This window comes from Diabrotica virgifera, chromosome 7, assembly GCF_917563875.1.
Source record: "Diabrotica virgifera virgifera chromosome 7, PGI_DIABVI_V3a".
Lineage (NCBI taxonomy): Eukaryota > Metazoa > Arthropoda > Insecta > Coleoptera > Chrysomelidae > Diabrotica > Diabrotica virgifera.
In genome coordinates this window covers 96,931,762-96,958,009 of record NC_065449.1, presented here as the reverse complement: position 1 = coordinate 96,958,009, position 26,248 = coordinate 96,931,762, and the positions used below count along the sequence as shown (strand labels likewise).

The window sequence follows — 26,248 nt, the reverse complement described above, 5'->3', positions numbered from 1 at the left end:
TTTAAAAATGATTTAAAAATGTGTAACTAATACAATTTTACTTATAAAACTCTCAAATTTGCACAACTTACCTCTCAATAAACTTACTAAACGATATTTTGTTCAAAAAAAATCTCAAAAATTTAATTCAAATAATACGATGTCTCAAAAAATGTAATTTTTGAAAACTTCGTAGTTTTACAGAATTCCCACCATTTTAAGACGGTATTACTCAAGTTTAAATAAATCTAATACAATTTTTTTGATATTTTTTTAAAGCTTAGGATATAGTCTTAAAAAAACACTGAATTATTTTAGTTTAAAAGTGAAATAAACAATTTCTTTTTGAGAAAACTAAGAAAGATAACAAAAATGTAATACAAAAACCGAAAATTACCAGATGAAAAATGTATATACAGAGTGATCAAAACTTTTTTGTGTAAAACTTACCTAAAATACATTTAATAATAAGCTTCAACAATAATAAATGTTTAACAAAAAAAATTTTTTTTAGCTCTTATACAGTATGTCTGCGTAACTTGGAACCTATTGATAACTTTTTTAATATCAGTTTTACGAAAAAAAGTTATTCTTTATAAAATACTCTGCATCGTATATAACATAAGATACAACCATCAAATATCAAATTTTCTTAATTTTGTACGAGGTATGTCAAAAAATATGAATTTCACTCAAGAGTAAAGTAAGTACCTTTATATTTCACAATATCAAAAATTTTTATAAAGAAAAGTTGTTTGGAATTAAAAATTATGTTCAAATATGTAATTATATCCTTCTAATCGAAAATTTGTTTTTTTAAAATTTGTTTCAAATTAATTATACCCAACATCATTAAATTTTCACGTATTATTTATGATAACTGTTTTATTATTAATTTTATGAAGAAAGTTATTCGTCATAAATAGCTGTGCATGGTCTAACACTTAATATGCAAATATAAAATATTATATTTTATCAATATTTTACGAGGTATGTAAAAAAATTATATTTCGCGCAATAAATATGTACCTTTATAGTTCACAATATTTCGATTAGACGAGTGTAATTGCATATTGACACATCGTTTAAAATTCTGAACAACTTTCCATAATAACAATTTTCAGTATTATGAAAAATATAGGTATTTTACTCATAACTGAAATTTGTTTGATTGGATTCTACTTCTTTTTCATTTAAATATCCGCCATTTTGGATCCGCCATTTTGAAATTTAAATTTTTAATCTTTAATTCAGATTCAACAACCTGTTAAAAATAAAGACAATAAATGTTTTAGAAAAATGTTCTTTTTAGAAAATCCGCATTTTGGATCCGCCATTTTATAGTTTATAATGTTAACAATTAAGTTAGGTTTATCAAAGCTCTCAAAAATAAATATACATGTGTAGAAATAAATACATTTTGTAAAGAAATTATTATTTTACAACTATTTTTTAAGTTATCCGCCATTTTGGATATGCCATTTTATAATTTAAATTATCAAAATTTGATTAAGCTTCGGCAACCTCTCAAAAATATCCACATATATGTAAACAAACACGTTTTATAAAAAAAATTCGGATTTTACAACTACTTTTTAAGGATTTTTAGGAAAAAATCCGCCATTTTGAATCCGCCATTTTGAATCCGCCATTTTGAATTAGCAAACTGTAATGTCAGATTCGGGTTCAGCATAATCAAAACTAAAATAAAAACATTTTTTATCAAAATAAAATGTTGAATTCACCCATATTCTTAACATCATTTATACAAAATAATTGTTATTGTTTAAACAATTAATAAACAATTAGCGGCGAAATTTGTGAGTAGAACTTTTTACTTTAACATATTTATAAACTAACAAAAAAGTTTTAGAAAAATATAACCTTGTTTGATTTTTTCCGAAACATTGTATCTTTTCATTCTAATTGCACTCCCCTATACGTGATAATTTACGACAATTTGACCAAAAAAATAAAAAATAAATATTTTTTAACCATGAAAAACTGAAGAAAACGGGCGATTTTTCACAAAAATTTTTCAAATTTCCGTAAAATCTTTTTCTTGCGGAATTTTTTACTAACGGTGGTAAAATATCACGTAGGAAACCTTCCCTTTTCAAATGCCGTACGATTTTTTTGTTTCAGAGATCCCAATCCTGAGATTACCTGTCCGCCATCGGAACCACTTTTTTTCGAGGCCTCGACTTTGGCGCCCTCTACAATATTAGTGTACGTGCATGAATAAAAAAAGACATATTTTTTGTATTCTCTAAGAGTTAGACATTAAGATGTAAAAGTTTTATGTTTATTTTTAACAAAGGTTCTGAGAAAAAAAATCTTGAAAATATGCTTATTTTTGGTCTTCTAAAGCTAAAGTGTACTAGTACATAAAAGTATTTTTGGGAATTTTTCGCAAAGTACATATCTAAATAATATTATAAAATACTAATGCAACACGCGGCCTGTCCGGTCCGGTTTCGGATGTTAACATTGAATGACGTTTAATAAACGTAATTTTATTTTGTTATATTTCTTTTATAGCAGAATGGCTGAATCAAATTAGCTAATTTCGATTTTAAAACATTTGTAGAAGTCCAAGGAAGGTGTAAAGGTAAAAAAATGTGATGAAATTGTAAAGAAAATGCTACAAACAAAAATTATTGTTATTGTCATATACGCACAGTTATATTATACTCCTTTAAATTTACGTCACGATCTATTTACTTTTTACGTTTCCCGTGAAATCATGCTTTTGGCACTTTGTTTGATCCATGTAAATATGGTATTTAGAATTATTTCATTAAATTTATAATTTTTAAAATGTATTGCATTAATGCACAAACTTGAACTTTATCGTAGAGAAAATGATGAAAAATAGTTATTATTATTGTAAGTAAACAATTTGTTTTAAAATTATTTTTAATTATAAACATATTTTCTGTATATTAATTTTCCATATTGTCAAAAATAGATATCTCATGGGATATTGTAAATATCTTCTTCCTTAGATTTCTACAAATATTTCAAAATCAAAAGTACAAATCAATCTAGTCCTTCTCGCGTTATAAAATAAAAAAAAAATATATAAAAAAATAAGTCAGAAAAAAATGGACGGTATCCGATAACATTGGGGAGTGCCCGAAAAAATTGAGTGAATCAGTAAAAAATCAGAAAAAATTGGAAGGAGATACGATAAAATAGGAGTATATCACAAAAAATTGAGTGCGATGACTGTACAAGGCAATTGATTGTATTCCCCGTCACATGGCGACGGGCAAAATCACTAAGCTTTGTTTTTAAACCAAGAGGAGTAAACTAAAAAGACAGATTTACATCCAAGAAAGTCACTAGAAATATCACCAAATACATCTTCTTTTTTGGTTGATCATATTGACGATAATCCATAAATATTATATTATACTAACACGTCGCTAAAGAGTTCTAAAAACAACTGTTTTTTTTTATATAAAAACAGACTAAAAATCTAAAAATTAATGGAATAACGCAGAAAATAGAAAGAAAATCGCTAATATAACTTGATTAATCTATGAAATGCCAATAGTGTCAAAATTTTATAAAAATGTCATTAGTGTCAAAATTTTATAACAGTGGAGTAAACTTGTCTGAGGTTGGACCAATTACAAACAAGCTTTGCGGCGCGGGAAATTTGAATTACTCCTCTTGGTTTAAAAACAGACTATAGTAATATGTATAAAACCGACAGAGACGCTCCATATAGTGCGACGCTACGCAGCGGCTTAAGACGCACAGAATTAACAATTAAAAAACAATCAGTCTAAATTGAAATGAACGTAGAAAAGGAAAGTTTAACCTACAATTTAGTTACTTGGCAACCTCAAAAGTAATAATTTACATATAAGTTTTCAAGCCCCGAAAATGAGTATTTTCGTATTTTTCAGATTTTAAATCGCTTATAACTCAAAAACCATCAACTTTTTAGAAAAATAGCAAGATATAGGTAGTCCGTCCGCTATAACTTTTCCCATGCGGTACGATTATTTTTCAATCAAATTAAGTCAAAACAGAAAGTGAAACGTACGCCGATGTGTGTAGTATATATAGATAGTATACTGTATACAAAATGTATATACACATACACATCGACGTTCGTTTCAATTTATTCGACCTATGAACCTGACCTTTCTGGATAATTTTTTGTCCAGAAAAGACCGGAAAGGGAACATTAGGGACCGGCAAAAGCTTTTTCCGTACCCTATATTTTATTTTCCAATCGCTATTTCATAACACAGACTACCTTCATTCCGTTACTATGACAACGACGTTGTTATTTATAGTTATTAAGGTACCAAGGGTATTATAAGGATAATATCGCTTGAGGTATATACGTTGACCGAAAGCGTTATTATTATAATACCCGTGGTGCCTTCAACGTTTAATGTCCGACTAAATTATTCTTTATATGCAAAAAATTTGAATGAGTTTTGAATTAATTAGTTTTTAAATATGTACATTTACCAGAAATAGTCGTAAAGTAATTGTGGTAACCAAAGTTTTACTTAGAGTTTTATTTATCAACTTGACAGTATTTAACTCTTTATTTAAATTTAATAGGCCCTAGGGCGTTATTTTTCAATAACACGCCCTTGGGCGTTATATCATACTCAATAGACTTCGAAATAATGTCATTATTTGTCAAATAATAGACCAGTCGGACACTAATTTTATTATTCCTGCAAAGTTGCAAATCTCTTTCGGAATTTACAATAAATTTTCTGGTGGTATTCGTCTTGATTATGGGGATTTTAACTATCAACATTGTTTCCTTATCCTCAATATCATTAATTGTGTTATATTAATAGTTTTAGTACTGGTTAATCAATTTGGTATATAAAGTAAAATAAAAATAAAGCATTAAATTTACATCAAAGTGTCGGTCTTAAAAAAATATTGTACATCACGCGACCGAAAATTAGTATTTTTCAGGTCTCCCGAAGCTTCCTGGACTCGCCAGCGGCTTCTATTTGGCTCGACCTGAAAAACACCACTTTCCGGTCTTGTAACGTAAATAACTATTTCCACCTACCTCTGCCGAAAGTATACTTTTCCGGACCTGATTGTAGGGAGCAAAGTTGTACTTTTCCTCCCTAGGGAGGAAAATATTTTTCCTCCCTAGGGAGGAAAAGTAAAAGTGACGTAATGGTATTTCATTCATGAAATATAACTTATTGACGCCCTGTACAATATCTATTTTCTAGTACGTAAGTATCTATACATTTTAACGTTTATTTAAAAACACTCTGTATTTTGCAGAATGGTAAAAAACAGTAAATTGTTATTCTAATTTAACCATGTCTACATTAATAATTTGACTTATATTTGACAGTTGACAGTTATATTGTACCTACTTGTTAGTTTTAGTTCTAATACATTTTGTTGGTTAGTTACATAAATAAATTAAGTAAAAATGAAAAAATTACTTGTTATTTGAGGAAGGTGGAAAAACCATATGTATAACATGGGAGTAAAGTGCCTTTTCCTCCCTTGAATGATTACTGCCCTCCGCTACGCGTCGGGCAGTAAACTTCATTCTCGGGAGGAAAAGTAGCACTTTCCTCCCTTGTTATACAAATAGCTATTTCCGGAACAACAAAGGTAATCTTTTGAATTTGTTTAAAAAATGATTTAAAGTTTAAACAATTACTGCCCAAAGATTTCACCCAGCACCAATCTGATTTGTTTAGGGAACATTTTTAAACACGGAATCCTCAAAGAAACCGAAGCAGAAGTATTTCCATAATGGAGCGGCTTCACAAGATGGACTATATTACAGATAGCCTGAAAACTTCTCTTTATTTAACATGATTTTGAAAACATATTGTACTCTATTATTTATTTTAATTTCTGTAGTATAAATAAAGACCGTATCAAATTTATATCTACCAATAAATAAATAAAATGACCACGACTGAATTATATAGTAGTCGTGGTCATTTCTTAAACCACAATTCTTTATAGGGCTTGTTTTATTCTCTTAGTGTAAGAACAGAACAAGTGGGTCGCGGTGGAGGTGGAGGTCGCGGTCGATATCCATGTAAAACAAACACATTGTAGTGAATGGAAGAGAACAGAGCAGGTAAGTCGCGGTGGAGGTTTAGCGCAATGCCATCCAGGAGGTTTACATCGATGCTTTTAAAAATAAAATGAGTTTGTTTTAAATGGATGTCTACTGCGCGGCCTACAAGGATTAGTGATGCCCAAATGAAAGAACAAGACGAAACTTAGACAGTCTTGGTCTTGCGCCAATACACCTGGTCTTGGTCTTGGTATTGCGCTCTCGGTCTTGGTCTTGGTCTTGCAAGTCTCGCAGTTACCCATTAGCCTATTGCTATTTATTTAGCGTTACTTTAGACCTTAGAACAACGTAACAGAGTAGGTACATTTTAATCTTTATTTTTTACATATTTAGCCATTTAGATTTATTAACATAGCCATATTAGTAACGACCAACAAAATTAATAAAAGTCTAAACAACTGACACCGGGTGGGGTTTGAACCCACGATCTAAGCGATCCGGACCTACTATAACTTAATTAGCTATCTAACATGGCCCACGGGAGTCAGTCTGTTTCTAATAAACGTTTGCATTTAATAAGCTTACATGTACTAAAACATCGTTAAAATACAAAAAACCATATTAATGACATAAACAGACTGTATTTCAAAGAACATTATCTGTCTAGTAGAAAGGGATTGATCTATCTACCCTCACCTTACATGAAATGGAATAAAATAGTTATACCATTTGCCATTTATTTAAAAATAAAATACAATACAAATTAAATTACAGAACAGTACGCAACAGCTTTGGCATTACTGTTACTTTATCTTTATGGTAATTTTTTTTTACCAAGAATTAATACAAAGTAATAAAATACTTTATACTCGTTACTATCCAATACCCTAAGGCCGATGCCACATTATGCGTTTTGACCGGATGCGTTGGAAACGGATGCGTTTTGAGTCATTGGATGCGTTCGGACGACCACAGCGGCTGGACAGCTGAGCCAGCAGTAGCTGTCAGACGTCACCGCTGGAAGTCAGCCGCTGAGAGATTTACTAAGCTTTCCCTATCACGGCTGGATGCAACCACTCAGCCGATTTCTGCTGACAGCCAGCCGATATGGTCGTCCGAACGCACCCATTGGTACGCGCTTACAAACTGCACCAGACTAAACGCATAGTGTGACAGGTCGGTCCGGTTGCGTTGGAAATGGATGCGTTTTCACCGCATCTGGTCAAAACGCATAATGTGGCATCGGCGTAAGTAGGGTATTGTTACTTTCCCTGGTCCAATACCCTACCGTTACTTCGTTACTTTAAATATTTCGGTATGTTGTTTACAGGGTACATACTTCAGAATTATCTGTTATTAATAATTTGTCTCGGTACTTTTGAATGCCACTAATACTACAATAGGCTATTGATTATGTACTATAGAAAGGAACTACAACGTTAACGGGGTTTTATTACTTCATATGGTCAATGAATCTCTATATATGAAAAAACAGCGGAGTGCTACCATTTAAAGGGGTGTGTTTTTGAGAAATGGGTGAATTAGTCCCTGGGCACAGGTTACATTAGGGTGAGTTCTATGCACTTTTGGTATAAACATACCTACATAAAAATTGTTCCTGGTTAAATTTCCTATCTAAATATCGCTTTTTAAAGTCAATGATACTTTTTTTTACAAAAATATATTCAAAAGAAAAAGCCAAAAGAAACCCAAAAGAAAGAAATTTTGTTTTTTGTCCCATAACTTTTGTCCACGGGGATATAGGTATTAGACATTGCTTCACAGAAAAAAAACTTACATATTTTCTCTTTAAAATGATGCTTAGTAGAGGTCGTTAGGATTTACAGTTTTCGCAATATGATTTTTCAAAGTTCGCCACTCACAGCAATTTTGGGCAATTTTCCTTGTTATTTCGCAAATATTTTTCTGTAACTTTTTTCTACGCAACTTTAGGCATATGCAATGGTACATGTAAGAGGAATAGAAATCAATTACCTTTAAAATGTTCTACTGTATAATGTTGTACGACTACTTTTAAAGAGGTTATCTTTTTCAAGATTTTATACTTTTAACAAGTTTTTATATTTTTTACGATTATTTTTTAAATTTCCCATTATAACTTTTTTTCTTCTACATTTAGGTATATATTATATAATAAAAAAGAAAGCTATTATGTTTACTTTAAAATGGTGTATTATAAAAAATTCTAGGATTATTTTTGAATAAGATATGCTTTTTCAAAATGTAATAAGTACTTGCAACGATTTTTGATTTTAGGATTATTTTTTAAATTTCTCCTTATAACTTTTTTATGTGATTGTGTGTTATGATTGAATCTTATTTTTTATAGGTAATACTTTGGATCCACTTGACTCGGCCGGGCAAACTTCAAAATATGGATTAATTCCAATATTTACTGTCAAAGCTCCTGCACCACAAGCTTTGCTTGAAAAAATAGCATGTAAATGTACCAAAGGATGTACAAAAAACTGCGGTTGTAGGAAGATAGGAATTAGTTTTTCAATATTCTGCAAAGGGTGCATGTGCATGGGTACTAATTGTGGGACTCTAAGATAACTGAGGTGTCAGAGGAAGATTTTGAAATTTTTTAAATGTCAACGTTTAAATAATTTTAACTAAAGTGATGTTTTCTAAGACTAATGTTTATGTAATTTTTGTAAAAGAAATAATTTTAAATAATACAGGTAAAAAAATATCAAAGAATCACTCGGTTTCCATTATTTAAATATAGATGATACACCATTTTAAAGAACAGAAAGTAAGCCCTCTTTATTCAGCAATATATAGTATATTCATGTACAAGAAAAAAAAAGTTATAATGAGAAATTTAAAAAATAATCCTAAAATCAAAAAGCGTTGCAAGTACTTATTACATTTTGAAAAATAATATCTTATTCAAAAATAATCCTCGAATTTTTTTTAATACAAAATTTTAAAGTAAACAAAATAAGCTTTTTTTATTATATAATATAATATATACCTAAATGTAGAAGAAAAAAAGTTATAATGAGAAATTTCAAAAATAATCGTAAAAAATGTAAAAAATAATATTTTTTTATATTAGGTATTATATATATAATATAATATTATATTATATAAACTATATATAATATAATATTATATAATATACAATATATCATATAATAATATAATTTTATTTTTATATTATATTATAAAAAATCGTTAAAAGTATAAAACTTTGAAAAACCATAATCTCTTTAAAAAAGTCGTACAACAGTCAGTAGACCATTTTAAAGCTAATTGATTTCGATTTCTATTACGTGTACCATTTCATATACCTAAAGTTACGTGGAAAAAAGTTACAGAACAATATTTGCGAAATTACAAGGAAAATTGCCCAAAATTGCTGTGAGTGGCGAACTTTGAAAAATCATATTTCGAAAACTATAAATCCTAATTACCTCTACTACAAAACATTTTAAAGAAGAAATATGTAGGTTTTTTTTTCTGTAAAGCAATGTCTATACCTATATCCTCGTGGACAAAAGTTATGGGACAAAAAACAAAATTTCTTTCTTTTGGGTTTCTTTGTGCTTTTTCTTTTGAATATATTTTTGTAAAAAAAAGTATCATTGACTTCAAAAAGCGATATTTAGATAGGAAATTTAACCAGGAACAATTTTTATGTAGGTATGTTTATACCAAAAGTGCATAGAACTCACCCTAATGTAACCTGTGCCCAGGGACTAATTCACCCATTTCTCAAAAACGCACCCCTTTAAATGGTAGCACTCCGCGCTTTTTTCATATATAGGTGTCCATTGACCATATGAAATAATAAAACCTCGTTAACGTTGTAGTTCCTTTTAGCTATCTTATTTTGAATATAATCAATAGCCTACAATGATTAAAGTAATTTAAAAAAGCATGAAAATAGAGACTTTATTAAAATGCGAAAGTGTCAATTTTGTGTTTTTAGTCTGCTCGGCGATTAAAAAGAATGATGAGTTTAAATTTCTTTATCACAGATACCATACGGAAAAGGTAACATAATCTGTTTTGCGATAACAACGCGACATGTGTCGGTGTCATAAACGCCGAAAGTATTGCATATCAAAGAAAGAAACTACTATATTGTTGTTCAATGTAACTATTGTTCATTATGTTAAAATATAATTATAATAGACTGTTGTTTTAGTTAGTCGAAAATAGCCGCGCTTTTTCGTCTGCTGGGAAAGTATGTACTTACAAAATGTTTTATTTTTACATTGTACTTACGACCTCTGAGTACGTATCAAATGTGTCAAGTGTTCTTTTGATGGATATTTTGATTCGCTATGTATGCTTATGGTTTGGTTCGTAATGCGCGTAAGTCCAATTTTCCAAATTTCTGTTACATATTTTTTTGCGTCTGATAGAGTCTCTACTATGCATCTAAGCATATACTCGAACTACTATACTCCTTAAAACGACACTCGGTCCTAACTGCAAGACGCAAGAGTCTCGCAGGGTTAGTCTTGTTCTTGCTCAAATCTTGCACGTTCAGTCATGGTCTTGGTCTTGCTAAAATTAGGCGGTCTTGGTCTTGCGAATATGCAAGAACAAGACCAAGACTGCAAGACCATGACCGATTTTGGGCAACACTAACAAGGATGCTTCCCTGTGATTGGTCCGCACAAGTTGTCATTACCCCCGCTATCTGAGTTGATACTTTTTATATAATCCCTTTTTTGTATTCAGTTTATTTTTGAATTTCTAAAGCACTTAAATACAGTAAATTTTTGAAATATGAAGGAGGATCTGATTATTTACAGCTGACATTTCATCACTATCATCACTTGACTGACACAACATCGCAAAAACACAGTCTTTTTGTCATTCAAATTTCATTAAACTATATCACTTGATAGTGGTTCTAGCTCGACTGACAGCGCAGATGACCTCCTTGCTATGTGCTGTCGACATCGACCGCGACTTAACTAGTAGCATCCACCGCGACCTACACCTCCACCTCGATCTACTTGTCCTGTTCTTACCCTAACTCATTAACCCTCGGTTAGGCGCGTGGTCTACAATTGTAGACCACTCTCCTTTAAGTGGTCGCCAATTGCATAAAACTGCACATACGCCCCCATCCCGCTTAGTAGCTGTCACTAATACTTACTCTTCAGTTTGCTAAATGCCGCCGATCTGTTTGCATTATTTTTTTACCATTATTCAAAAAGCACTGGTCTACAACCGTAGACCACGCGACTAAGCGCGTTCCAGTTTTTAGTTGTATATAAATATAAAGCTAATATGTAGCCTGCTGTGTATATAAAGCTAATAACATAAATGAAAATGTTTCAAGAAGCGACTTCATTGAAAACTTAGCATGGGAACTAATCAAACAGCAAATTGAATATGGATCAACTATGCCTTCCCTGCTACGAGAACTTAGACGACGAGCTCGCGTACTGCTCCGAGTTCAAGAAGTCGTACCCCCTTCCCCTAATATTCCAACAAATTACGTGGGACGATGTTGTATTTGTGCATGAATTTGCAATATGTCAACAAGAAGGGCATGTCAAAGATGTGACACATTTGCATTCAAGGATCATTTTGGGGATATTTGCACTGAATGTTTGACGGACTAAAATTGTGCCACTTTGACCATTTAATAGTTTTGTTCTTTTTTTACTTTTTAGTTCTATTCTTTATTATTTATCCCTATTGGTCATTCTATACGTTCAAATATAAAAAATATTTGTGTTTTTTACTAAATTAAGCTTATTTTTGTGACCATTTTAATTTACTTGCGAATAAAGACCCAAAAAATCATGACCTCGTTTTTAATTTTACCACTGTCAAAATGAGAAAAGCCAAGGAACAAAACATATCTAATATCAAAGTGCGAACATAAATAAACATGTTATTAACCACTAATATGTTAATTTTGCCAAAATCCGGTATTATACGACAAAAAACTATTGGTCTACAATCGTAGACCACGCGCCTAAGCTTGTCAGCAATAACGACGCGCCTAACGTAGGGTTAAAACCTCTAAAGTAGGCAAAATTTGCTATTAATTATTGCCATCACGTTAGTATCTAAATATGCTGTTAATTGCAAGTTCATTGATAACCACACGTACATCTAAATCCTCGATGATTTTACTAAAAATAATTTTTTTTTCTTCCTCTTTATAATCAATTCTGCTTGTTCATTGGCGCATTGATAGCTCTATTCCTCCATGTTTTGCGCGGTCGTCCGATACTTCTTCTACCGATTGGTGATTTATCTCTTGTTATTTTGACCACACGTGTCTCCCCCATTCTGGTTATGTGGTTATTCCAATCTTTTTTCTATTTAGTGTCGTTTCTAGTAGTATTTGTGTTCTTGCTGTGTCGGGTCTTGTTTCCGAGACATATGTCATTATTGGTCTTACACTGGTTTTATAAATTCCTGACTTCGTCTCAGTGTAATTTGCTTTGTGTACTTGATCTCTTATTTCTTTGTCTAGGTGTCTGTAGCTGGACTGTGTAATTTCAAGGTATTTTAGTTCCATTACTTGTTCAATACTATGAATAATAATATCTTGCTTTTTATTATCACGTAGTTTAGTCTTGTTTTGTTTTTATTAATAAAAATATAATTCGAAATTGTTCACGTCTTTATCTGTGCAATAAAAATTATAGACAATCAGCAAATGAAAAAAATGCAATACAGACAATAACACTTAAATTGATGTAGATGAAAACAAAAGCTTATGCCGTAGAACATGTGCTCTTGTTTATATTCAGATACCGGAGACATAAATATGATTCTACTCTTAACAATATCGTATTCAAAAACAAGAAAATTTTCCTCAGAGTTATACGATAATGCGCAAAGATTCAAATTTCCTCTTCCATCCCGTTCCTTACCATTCCGCGACAGCCTGCGGCCTGTTTTAAAGGGATTAAAATGGACTCATCTGATATGCAACTGTAAGGGTTTCAAGAATTGAGAATGTAAGACATGAAGATATTAGAAACAGAATGAGACCAACGGAAAAAGAAGGCCAACACTGATGCTTCTTTGAGCTCCACCAAGCCAAAAGAAGTGAGGTATGATCTTGGAATGAGGAAATCATACGTGTAATACGGAGTAGAGACCTTCAGGAGGGAGACTGCAATAAGGGCATTATAAAAAACAACATCTATCTGTATATTGAAAAATACAGTTGTGATGTAGAATCAGTCTCAATAAATGCATATAGATAAACTATGTGAAAAAAAGGAGACGAAAATAAATGTAAAAACTACAGATGTATAAGCGTTACTAGCTCATTTGCGAAGGTTATACAGTCGATTGATAAAAGAACGAATCGAAAACCAATATGAGGAAAGAGAAACCAATAGAAGACCAGAGTGGATTTCGTACTGGCAGATCTTGTGTTGATAATTTATTTTTTGTACTTCAACAAGTTATAGAGAAAAAACAGCCAAAACTTTACCGACTCATTTGGTGTTCGTTGACTTAGAGAGGAACTATCATGCAACACCCTTAAAAAGATTTTTTGAAATATTAACGAAGGCAGGACTAATAGTAATGCATACATCAACGATATAGCGAATATGTACATACATGCAAAGAGTGTCGTTAAAATGAAGAATAAAATTTCAGACGCATTTCCCGTCACAAAAGGTTTGAGGCAAGGATGTTCTTTACCAAGAAAGGCAGTCCTGCTGCTAGATCCCGACCCAAAAGAACTAAAAGATGGCGAAATAAAGTATCTTTTTTGCCCCCAAATGTGACATCCCTCTGTGAGCCTATAGATCAAGGTATTATAGAATCTATAAAATGTGTCTATCGACTAATAGACGAAGCAACGAAGCATTAAACCTATGAATTTTGTGCAGTAACATGAATCGTCATGTAACTTTTTGCATTCGATTAGAGAGAGTGTCAGGCAACTTTGTGAACTAAATTCATCTAGGGCAAAAATTTTTGTGCATAAGAAAATGCATTGTAAAAGTGCATCTCGAAGAGGTGAAAATAAAAAAATTAGAACTCGGGCAATATTGATAAAAATGAGTTGAATTTTTATAATCGGGGGCTTTGGGGATCGCTGAGTACGAATTTCATATCGTCGATGGTCTCCAAGGTACCTGGTGCCCACGGTGGAATTCGTCGCATAGAGTTTTACGTTATAATCATTAAAAATCAGTCAATATACATTACTCGGGGGGTTTTGGGGTCGCCGGCCACGAATTTAGTGTTGGCGATGATCTCCAAGATACCTGGTGCCCAGGGTGGAACTCGTCGCCTGGAGTTTTATGTTATAATCATTCAAAATCAGTCAATAACCATTATGAGGGTTTTGGGGGTCGCTGAACAAGAGTTTCATGTGGTCGATGGTCTCCAAGATACCTGGTGCCCAGAGTGGAGCTCGTCGTCTGGAGTATTATGTTAAAATTATTCCAAATCATTTAAAATCATTACGCGGGGCTTTTGGGGGTCGCTGAGCACGAATTTCATGACGGCGAGGGTCTTCTGTGTACTTGGTGCCCAGGGTGGAACTCGTCGCCTGGAGTTTTATGGTATAATCATACAAAATCAGTCAATAACCATTACTATGAACGTTTTAGGGGTCGTTGGGTATCAATTTCATGTTGCCGAAATTAAAAAATGTTGTTCTGAAGCTATTTTCTTGTGGCATTTTTATAATCAAGTATATTCAAATGGGAAATAAGCCACAAGAAAATAGAAAATAGACAACGACACCCGACTTGGGCGTCGAAACGTTAATAAAATCATTTTTAGGTAAAATTGTGGCTTATTTCCCATTTGAATATACTTGATTATAAAAAAATGTTAAATTAAATGTTAGTGCCCGTATTCATAATCAATTTATTTGTATAATATAATGAAAAAATTAACAAAAAAGTAAAATAAAATAAGAAAATATATTTACTTACTTGAAGTTACACAAATTTCTCTCTTCCGCAATTTCGAAAACCAAAATTATAAAACAGCGCAGCTATAGACTGTAGATAATGAAAATTCCTTTAGTACCAATCTTAAACAGCTTGATATTATAATATTATTATTTATTCTGTAATTAACAAAACTAATAATTACAAAATATATGACTTTTTCAAAACACCAACATTAAAAACTTAATTTGCTTTAAATACGGTATCACTTTTTAGATGTTTTTTTATAATTAATCAAAATTTTTTAAAAGAACAGAACCATATAAAAGTGTAGCTTGGAGGTATTCACATATATACTATGCTTTGTTTTTAAACCAGGAGCAGTAAAATAAAAAGACAGATTCACACCCAAGAAAGTCAATAGAAAAATCACCATATACATCTTCTTTTTTGGTTGATCATATCGGCCTTCAACGGTAATCCATCAACATTATATTATACTCATACGTTGCTAAAGAGTTCTAAAAACCACTGTTTTTTTTATATATAAAAACAGACTAGAAATCTAAAACGTAAAATAATACCGCAGAAAACACAAAAAATCGTTGATATAACTTAATTACCCTTGAAATGCCAATTATGTCAAAATTTCATAAATGTCATTAGTATCAAAATTTAACGACAACTGCTTTAAAAGCGACAAAATTTTAAAATAATTTTTAAATAGGTAATTTTTTAGGATATAATATAAAAGTGTTTTAAGAAAAATTAATAATGAAAAATATATTTAGCGATCCCCAAAACACCGAAGTAATGGATATTGACTGATTTTGAATGAATATAACATAAAACTGCAGGCGACGATTTCCACCCTAGGCACCAGGTACTTTGGAGACCATCGCCTACATGAAATTCGTACTTGAGGCCCCAAAAACCCCCCGAGTAATGCTTATTGACTGATTTTGAATGGTTACAATATAAAACTCCAGGCGACGAGTTTCACCTTAGGCACCAGGTAACTTAGAGACCATCACCGACATGAAATTCGTACTAAGCGACCCCCAAAACCCCCAGATTAATGGTTTTTCACTGATTCTGAATAATTATGACATAAAACTCCAGGCGATGAGTTGCACCCTGTGAACCAGGTACCTTGGAGACCACCGCCAACATTAAATTGTGTTTAGCGACTCCAAAAACCCCCCGAGTAATGGTTATTGACTGATTTTGAATGGTTATAACATAAAACGCTAGGCAACAAGTTCCAACCCTTGGCACCAGGTACCTTGGGCACCATCGCCGACATGAAATTCGTACTCAGGGACCCTCAAAACCACCAGGGTAATAGTTTTTGACTAATTTTGAATAATTATAACTAAAAACTCCTGGCGATGAGTTCCACGCTGGGTACCAGGTATCTTGGATGCCATCGCCGACATTAAATTCGTATCCGGCGACGCCAAAAACCCCCCGACTAATGGATATTGACTGATTTTTAATGATTATAACATAAAACTCTAGGAGACGAGTTCCACCGTGGGCACCAGGTACCTTGGAGACCATCGCCGATATGAAATTCGTGCTCAGCGATCCCCAAAACCCCCGAGTATAAAAATTCAACTCATTTCCGTCAATATTTGCCAAGTTCTAAATTTTTCATTTTCACCTCTTCGAGATGCACTTTTAAAATGCATTTTCTTATGCACAAAATTTTTTGCCCTAGATGAATTTAGTTCACAAAGTTGCCTGACACTCTCTCTAATCGAATGCAAAAAGTTCCATGACGATTCATCTTACTGCACAAAATTCCTAGGTTTTGGGCTTTTTAGTGCTTCGTTGCTTCGTCTATAAAGTTATTGACGGTGTTGATTAGTGGAATGTATGAAGGAAAAAACGTTTCAGAGACTATAAAAAAAGTGGTCTTGATATCCGGATTTTGTCATATCCGGATCGGTATGTCGCCACATTGATCCGGATATGGCAGGTTTTACTGTACATAACAAATCTTTTTTTCGCAGTCGATAAGTGAGTATGGCAAACGATGAGGAAGTCATGAATTATATGATCGGAAAGTTAACCAAAGAGTACGAAAATTGGGGGCTCACCTTCAAGGTTAACAAAAACGGAATATTTTAGAATATAAGAAAGAAAGAAAAGAAAAACGATTCGAAAAATTTAAATACCTAACGACAATAGAGAAGGAAGGAACATTTAAACGGGACATTCATAAGAAAATACAATAGAGCCGAAATGTGGTACGAACACTACACTCATTACTTTGGTCTCCTAAAATTAGTTTACGAACAAAAATGACAATCTACAAGTCGGTTTTAGTAGAAGAAGAAAAAAATGGAAGTAGTAGAAACGTAGTATCGAAGAAGAGCGTACTTGATCAAATCCCAAAAGAAGACATAAGAAGAAGAACAGGAAGGAATTGCAGTACCGTAGGATATAATACAATCCAAACAACTTTTATTGTAGAAGCGTGTAAGGCGAATGAAAGACGAACGATGGTCAAAACAAGCCCTAAGGTCGCTGCACATTATCATGCACGTAGCGTTTCCAGCACGTAGCGTAGTCTTCGAAAAATATTATTTACTGAAAGGTGTCTGGTACGATACGTTCCAGACAGTGTGAATCGTTCATATTTAAAACCATTAGATCATATTTTTCGGAAACTACACGCTACGTGAATGATAATATGCAGCGACCTTTAAACTGCGTTTCATGGAATAGAAGAAGGAGAGGAAGACCAGTACTAGAATGGAGAAAAGAATAAAAGGAATAATGAGAGATCGAGCCATACATGACGAAGACGGGACCGACCAAAATAGACGGAAATCAAAAGGCGGGATGCCGCGGAGGCTGTGGGAAATGTTCTTCCGACATATCACTTAAGCGCTGATTTCCTCGAAAGCGGTGCCGACAACCTGCGATGAATGACATCATAAAAAACTGTACCATGCAAAATAATAGCGTTGGTTTCCAAGGATGCGTTGGAAGCCACCGCTTGCTGAACTTGCACATTCCATTGCCGCAGTGAAGAACCTTGAATTTTTCACCGTAATCTGACGTATTCATCGCAGTGCTACGGTCGCTGTTTGTCGGTGCCGCTTTCGAGGAAACCAGCGCTTTATACAAAGATTACAAAATGCGTCACGATGTCATTATAGTAAAAATGAAATTAATATGAAGGAAATTTATTTGTAATATTTAATAGTTATTTACGATATAAGTGTTAAAAGTACACGTTTAAGGCACGCATGTGAAAGTTTGCAGAATGAGCGATAGCGAGTTCTGCAATTCACATGAGTGCCTTAAAAATGTACTTTTTAACATGCATATCATACAATATTTTTTCTACAAACGTAATTACAGGACAATATCTACAAAAACTTTTACTTGAACTTGACTGACATTACATTTTTATATTTTTTTGACATTACATCAAAATTGCCTATACGGTTAATCCGAACTGCAGTGCCTTAAAAATTTTAAAGCACTAGTGCCTTAAAGTTTTAAAGCACTAGTGCCTTAAAGTAGCATTTTTAACGCTCGTATGGAGTGCTAAAAATTGCATTTTTAACACGGTTGTAGAAAAACTATTTTAAACTTTATTTTGTACTCACCGACTTTTCAAATCCTTAGAGCAACCACGTCGGCAAAATAACTATTTAAACCTTTGTAGCATGCAAAACCAGAATCCACAACAAAATAATGGAACTATGCAAAATTTGAATATTTTGAATATAATATACCGAAGATACCGAAAAAGTTACCGAAATACCGAAATAGTTACTCGCACTACACCCGATTTATTACACCAAACAATATTTTCTGAAAACACTACACAAATCGAAGGTAATTAGCTTCACAACAATAATGTAACTAACTAAATTATATCGAGTTTCTGATTGTGATTTTTTTAGTAGGCAAGCACTTGAGTTTATCGTAGATTGCTTTGATGAGAGCGGTGAGGGGTAAGGGAGCAGATCGTATTCATAGCCATTGTAGTACTTTTTCGACCTGGAAAAGAAAAACAATCAGTTATTAATTGAGATTACAGTTGTGAAATTTCTATTGGGCGACATATAGACGAGAGTATTTCTCAGTAATGCGAGACCCATTGAAAATCATAATTATGTTTTCATTTTTCATTAATTTGATACTATAAACGCGTATTACTAAAATATATGTATTTTTAAAAACGTTTGAGAAACATTTGTGTAGGGAGAGTAGGTATACTCATATTTGAAAAAAATCTGATATGCGGTTTCAATAATGGAGAGGGTCAGGCTAATACTGGCTTATACGAACTATAATTAGGCATAAATAATAATTACCAGAGAACGGCAGTTCTCGCCAGTGGCGCACACCCACACCCCCCTACACTCGACACTATATGTATACGAAATTTTCGATTTTCTAAATCTGACTGAATTGAAAATTGGGCCAACTCCCATCTTAAAGTTCAGGAAAAGACTCACCCATTCATAATATGTCAACCATCGATTTTGGTCCAAGGGAGTGGATTTTACGGCCCTTCCTATTTAGGATCTGTTTTTCGTTCTCGTCCCCAAAACTCCCAAAACTTCAAAAATTTAAGTCCGACCTTTGCGGCTTCTAATAGTACTGATCATTACCTTTCCAACGCATGTCTAATTTTGAAAATCGGTTATACCATTCAAAAGTTACCGAGCTCAGAAATATGACTCAATTTCTATTTAAAAAAGGGAACATGTTTGTGGATATGTATGTATGTATGTATGTATGTATGTATGTATGTATGTGTGTGAAAAAGTTAAACCGATCTAAATTTTTTTTCTGTGTTTAAAGAGGGGTCAGGGCCGATTCAAAACCGGTGTAATTTGTGACTTTTGACCACCCATAAGCCAGCTATAGGACTTGGTAGGTACAAAACGGCATATTTTTGGAGGTATATATCTTCGGTTCAAGAAGAGACAGGAGAACCGCAAATACACCAAGTCAATAGTGCTGAGTAAGCTTTCAAATGGTGTGTAAGCCGTTAGGATCAGACATACACAAGGCTCAGTATAGCCAAAAAACTGAAAAACTAAACTTTGAAAATTTTGGTTTTTCGACAATTACTCAAAATTTCAACCTACGAATTGCGCCAATAACTGAGAGTTTGTAGAAGGACTTTAGACGAATCTAACGGTGTATACCTCATATCGGGGAAAATTCGAATTTTTAAGTTATAGGCTTCATAAGTATGATCAAATCTATTATCTATGGGAAAAAACGGTTTTTCGAGCTCAATAATTCCTGTAATAGCTTCAGTTATCATACCTTAGATGTATCAGATACTACTTGTCAATACGTTTCAAACTCATGTTTAGTGATCAAAATCGGTTAAGCCGTTTAGAAATGATTAAGCTACAAAAGTACAATCCAATTAACTATTATTCCCGAAATGGTTTATGTAGTTGTAGTGGTTACTGGCAACGGGCAATCTGAGTGTATTTACCGGCCATCCCAATATTTTTTTTCAATCTATTTCGAATAGAAAAAAAAAATCTAGTGTACATTCGATGGACACTAGATCATTTGGAAGGTAATGCGACAAAGGCGACTATTTTTAAAGCTTAACGTGTAATCGAGAAACATTGCATTCAACTTCATACATTTAATTTATAAATAACTGAAAAACTCCTGATACAAGAATAAAAAACCGCCAAATGCCGTAAAAATGAGTGGCGCATATAATATTCCAGCTACAAAAGATCTGATATGAATATTACGTGGCGCAATGTATGTTCATTTTGATGCAAATCAAAATTCTAGTTTTATTTTAAAAGATTTTTCCATAATACTTGCTAAATTTGAAGTAAACGCGCCACAAAAGACTGTATCAAGGTTACTCTTTTGTGGCGCGTTTTACATCAAATTGAGCAAATATTATGGAAAAATCTTTTAAAATAAAACTAGAATTTTGATTTGCATCAAAATGAAAATACATTTTCGGGCCACGTAATATTCATATCAGATCTTTTGTAGCTGGAATATTGTATGTGTCACTCATTTTTACGGCGTTTAGCGGTTTTTTATACTTGTAATTTGTATACAACAAATTCAATATTTTATATGCAAATATAAAAAAATATGAAGCATACGTAATATTATGAAACACGATTGATTATTAATGATTACGGGATAATAAACGTATAACGATTAAAGTACATAACGATAACGATTAAAGTACATCGATAACGATTAAAGTACATAAACTGTTAACCCAGGTATAATTATACAATCGAGAGATGCTAGGAATCTATACTACCAAAGCATCAGCAATTTACCCGTCTAAACCCCTATCATTTTGCACTCTGCACCGAGTATAATGTAAAAAAAAATAATCGGTTTCGTTTTGATTCAATTCGAGTCTCTTGCCATCCTCTGACACGTGTTTCTAGGTTTACCCGATATCAAAGAGTCTTTATAAGAAGACTGAATTGAATCAAAACGCAGTGACTGGATGGTACATATATTTATTTATTCTACCAACGAATGCCTTTAGCGAGCTCTAGCGAGGAAAGATGAAGTGAATGTCGATAACGATTAAAGTAAAGTGTTAATCCAGGTATAACCATACCATCAGGCGATGCTAGGAATCTACTCCACTAAAGCATCAGCAATTTAGCTGTCTAAACCGCTATCATTTTGTACTCGGCACAGAGTGTAGTGTGAAACAAAATAAAAATAAACGGTTTCGTTTTGATTCAATTCCGAGTCTTCTTTCAGAGGCTCTTTGATAACGGGTAATCTTAGAAACACGTGTCAAAGGAAATTAGTCATACTGTGTCCACTTTTCACAAATAATGAGACATGATGATGTGCGATAATTAGAGGTATACTCACATTTACTCAATATATCATATACTTTACAAGTACTATCAAACATCTTGTACAAAAGAATGCTACCCAACGCCAAACGAATAGAGGGAGGATATTAGTGCGGCTCCAACCCAATAAATCAACAACGGACCAAATCTGCACAGTTACGCAGATTCTTGAACAAACCTTAAACCCAATTTCAACGACGTGTTGAAGCGCGCTTCAGCAGTTTACCAATTTAAACGTCGGTAAAGAGAGATCAGGTTGGCTAGATGCTACGTTTACTCGACTTTGTTTTACGGAATGGAAGCTTGGACCATGAATGAGGCATCAATGAAAAAACTAGAATCATTCGAGCTGTGGGTGTACAGAAGAATTCTGAAAATATCATGGACAGAACACGTCACAATAGTCACAAACAAAGATGTTCTGAGAAAGATGAATAAAGAAATGGAAGTCTTAAATACAATCAAAACCAGAAAATTGGAATACATCGGGCATATTACACGTGGAGAGAGATACAACTTGCTACAACTTATTATGCAGTGTTGGTAGGGAGAGAATGGTACGGATGTACATCAAATGAACTTTTCAGAGCAGCCGTCTTCAAAGTCCGAATAGCTATGATGATTGCCGACCTCCGACGCGGAGATATCACTTGGAGAAGAAGAAAAAAGAGAGATAGAAAATATATAATTGTGAAAAGGAAAGAGAGCACAGTGTGCACCCCACAATAGTAAAAATAATTTATTTATACACGCACACTCAAATGCATTCATTGTAACGTTATACGAAATCAATCTAGTAGGTGTCAACAACAACACGTGTACATCACAATCAACATTCTAACTGCACACACACACACAATAAATTGGAATCCTTTGAGTTCGGACTTAAGTCCAATAGAACATGTTTGGGATGATCTTGGGTGAGAAATCATGCAAGTTGTTTGGACAAGGTACTAGTGCTCGAAGACGTCTTCCCATAATATCCCATAGATCCATCCCTATGGGATTGAGATCGGGACTGCAAGCTGGCCAGTTCATACGGAAAATTCCCACCCCCTCTATATATTGGTTGACGATTCCAACACGGTGAGGATGGGCGTTATCGTCCATAAAAATAAAATTAGGTCCAATGAAAGAAGCAAATGGTACCACATGCTGATCTAAAATACTTGTTATGTATCTTGTAGCCATCATATCTGTCGGTCCTATAGGGACGGCCTATGTCCAATGTTGGATAGAAATGGGCTAAAGAAGAAAGAAGAAGAACCTCTATACACATACAGTCATAAAACCTCTATCCACAATAACTAAATCAGTATGGGCTTCTAAACTTATGCAGCTCAAACCATAGCCCGAGTCCCCACGATAACTTATTCTTTCAGCACGATCCAATCTGCATAACTCCAGTTTTCATGTTCTCTTGCAAAGGCAAGGCGAGTTCTGCGATGCTCTGTGGATAGTAACGGAGAAAGGGCTAGCCTTCTGGATAATACATTACCATTACCCGCTACAAGTCGTCGACGAACTGTCCATCTGCTTACATCCACATTTCTTACTTGACTCAGACGATTTGCCAGTTTAACTGAAATTAGATACCGATTTCTCAAAGACCAGAAATCGATCATCTCGTTCGGATGTTGCCTTTCAACGACCGGATCCTGGTCTTCTTGTGAAGTTACCGGTGTCATTAAAACGCCGAACTGCTCATTGAACCGCAGATCGACTAACACCAACATTTCATCTGCGACTATTGACTACGACCATCTTGAACCAAAGCTACTGCTTTTGCAGCATCTTTTGGAGTTAGGGACATTTAGGAAGGATAATTAAATAAAAATATAACACGTTTTGAAAATAAAATCACTACGCTGGTATGGTTGTTGATCTACAAACAACACTCAATAAATATTAGACCTAGATCCCGCATACCAAAAAAAGTTGATTAGTAGCAAGCTGAAAATTTGTTAATAGCTTAACGGTATTTAATGGTTAAAAATTTGGAACGTCAGACTACGAAAACGTCCCATGTATTTTGTCGGACAGAACGTCCATTATTACCATTTCATTAAACTCTCATGCAAAAATCAGACTGGTGTTTATCACCAACTGGGCATTTTAATGAGTGGAACACGAAGAACATGTCAAATGACAGGAATCATGTTGGTTAGTTATAATTGCAGTCTGATTTTTGCATGAGAATTTAATAAAAGGGTAACCAATCAATTGGATGTTCTGTCCGACAAAATACATTGGGACGTTTTCGTAATCTGACGTTCCAATATTTTAAACTATTCCACAATTAAAACTTCCCCTGTTCCAGTGTTCCCGTACATCAAAGTTTGTCCGACTAGACACCGTTAAGCTATTAGCAAATTTTCAGCTTGCTATTAATCAACTTTTTTTGGTACGCGGGATCCAGGCCTATATCTTTTTGGTTAACATTTTTTTAAGAAATATATAAGCAATATTAAATATATTATTTTATTTCTCGTATACGAGGGTACATCTTTACATACATAATTTAATATGTCAAAACGGCAAACAGGTGTATGTTTTCAAAAAACTTTTGATAGTGTGTAAAAAATATTTTATTATCAGCTAAGTACTTTCGACACATAACGTGTCATCATCAGAGCTTCCTAAAAGGACATATTTAAGATAAGATTTTTTTATATAAAAAATAAGTGAAAAACTTACGTCCTCTTATAAAACCTTCATAGAAGAGCAATTGCTAAACGACACAATAAAAAACATGTATACTGGGCAAAAGCCACAGATATAGGGTATAATAACCCTTTAAAGTGAATAAAATCACATCTAAATTCTTTTATTAATTAATAAGACAACATGGCTGAGTCAAACCATTTTGAGCCCACGTGAACAGCAGATCAGCTGAGGAAGACTGTCATTTATTAAAATGATAAAGAAGGAACTACAATCTTATGCGACCTCTATGTTCATAAATATTAATTAAAAATTGAAAATTACTAAAAATCCATGTATAGGTTAAATGAAATTAAAGTTAAGATACTAAATTTTAAAGTTAAATTTTAAAAAAAATTCTATTATTACTATTGAAGTGAAATGTTAACGTGTATATTAAAAGTTATCAAAATTCTTCCAAAAACAAAACTGTTATAGTTTGACCAAGTGTAGAAGAAGTTAGATGAAATCATACCTAGGAGAAATATCATTTGACAAGCTCAGAGTTCGAAAGCTGTTATTAAAAATTAAAAATCTTATAGATTAATTCAGACAAATAACAAATATTTACTTGTTTACAAATATGTAAACAATGAACGAAAACTCAAGAATACCTAAAAGTAATGTTCAAAAAACTTTCATAAATTGTTGGGTATACTGTATACTAAACCAAAATTACTAAAGAAATTTTTTAAAAATAGGATCAAATTTACAATTTAATTAATCTGGGTGTTAACACAGTTTTGAGGGTTTCTTTTCATTTCTCTACTTATTTCTAGATCTTCTAGTAGATTCATTTTGGTATAGTTATTATTAGGTATGTTATCGTTTACTTAGCTTACCATTATCAGATACAAATTTTACTTCTGAATTGGATATTATTAAACAACTTGCACATAGTAACGGTTACTCCCCTACTTTGGTTGATAACATTCTCAACAAATTAAGGAATAAAAGAAACAGATGTCTAGCTTATATTGCTACCCCGGACAACTCCAACTCAGCAGTTATGTATAGATCTATATCATACATAGTGTTCCGTCCCTCCACATATTTTTCTTTTTATATATATAATTAGTAATTAATATTCTAAGTTTTATTTTTATTCATTTTTTTTATTGTTTAATCATGTGTGTGTATGCTACGTACTAATACGGTCCTGCACTACCCCCAAGCTAATAGCCACTTAAGAAATAGCTTGGCTTGCGATGCATATACACGCATCCCTCAGAATCGTATAGACATTCTTTATGACATGACATAGAGTTCAGTGCGAAATCACAGTTTTATCTAGTTTTAAAACAAAACCAGTGCCAAACCGCCCCCAGCCTTAGTCGACTAAGAAGAAGAAGAAGACAGCACATAAAGGTACCGTACATTATATACATCACACACATTTTAATTGATTAATTTTGATTTAACCCATTTTTCAAATTATCATATAAACCAGCACCTGTTCTAACTAAATGTATTATTTCTAATTAAAGAATATATAATAACATTAATGGTCCTTCGAGAACGGATAGAGAAATTAATTAAACTATTAAAGTAATTAATTCAGTTAAAATAATAAAATTATAAAATTTCAAATTATTCAGTGCATTATTCTTCACAAAAGCTTTCGCCTACTTTCAGCCGAAGTCGCATCGCATCGACGCCGACGGGGCTATTCATAACATGTGTTTAGTTTCATGCCATTAAGGGCTGCAGGTTTTTAAAATTCATATGTTTGGGAGGTCATTTCAGATTTCAGAGTCATTTCAGAT

General features: G+C 33.1%; 1 protein-coding gene across 1 annotated transcript in view; it reads right to left on the bottom strand.

Annotated features, from left to right (window-relative positions):
* Positions 1 to 26,248, bottom strand: part of LOC114330751 (cGMP-dependent protein kinase, isozyme 2 forms cD4/T1/T3A/T3B) — a 1,273,893-nt gene that overhangs the window by 1,086,801 nt on the left and 160,844 nt on the right. Inside the window, exon 2 of the mRNA XM_050655748.1 lies at positions 18,546 to 18,942. The gene's annotated coding sequence lies outside the window, so the exon portion shown is untranslated. The remainder of the gene's footprint in view (positions 1 to 18,545; positions 18,943 to 26,248) is intronic.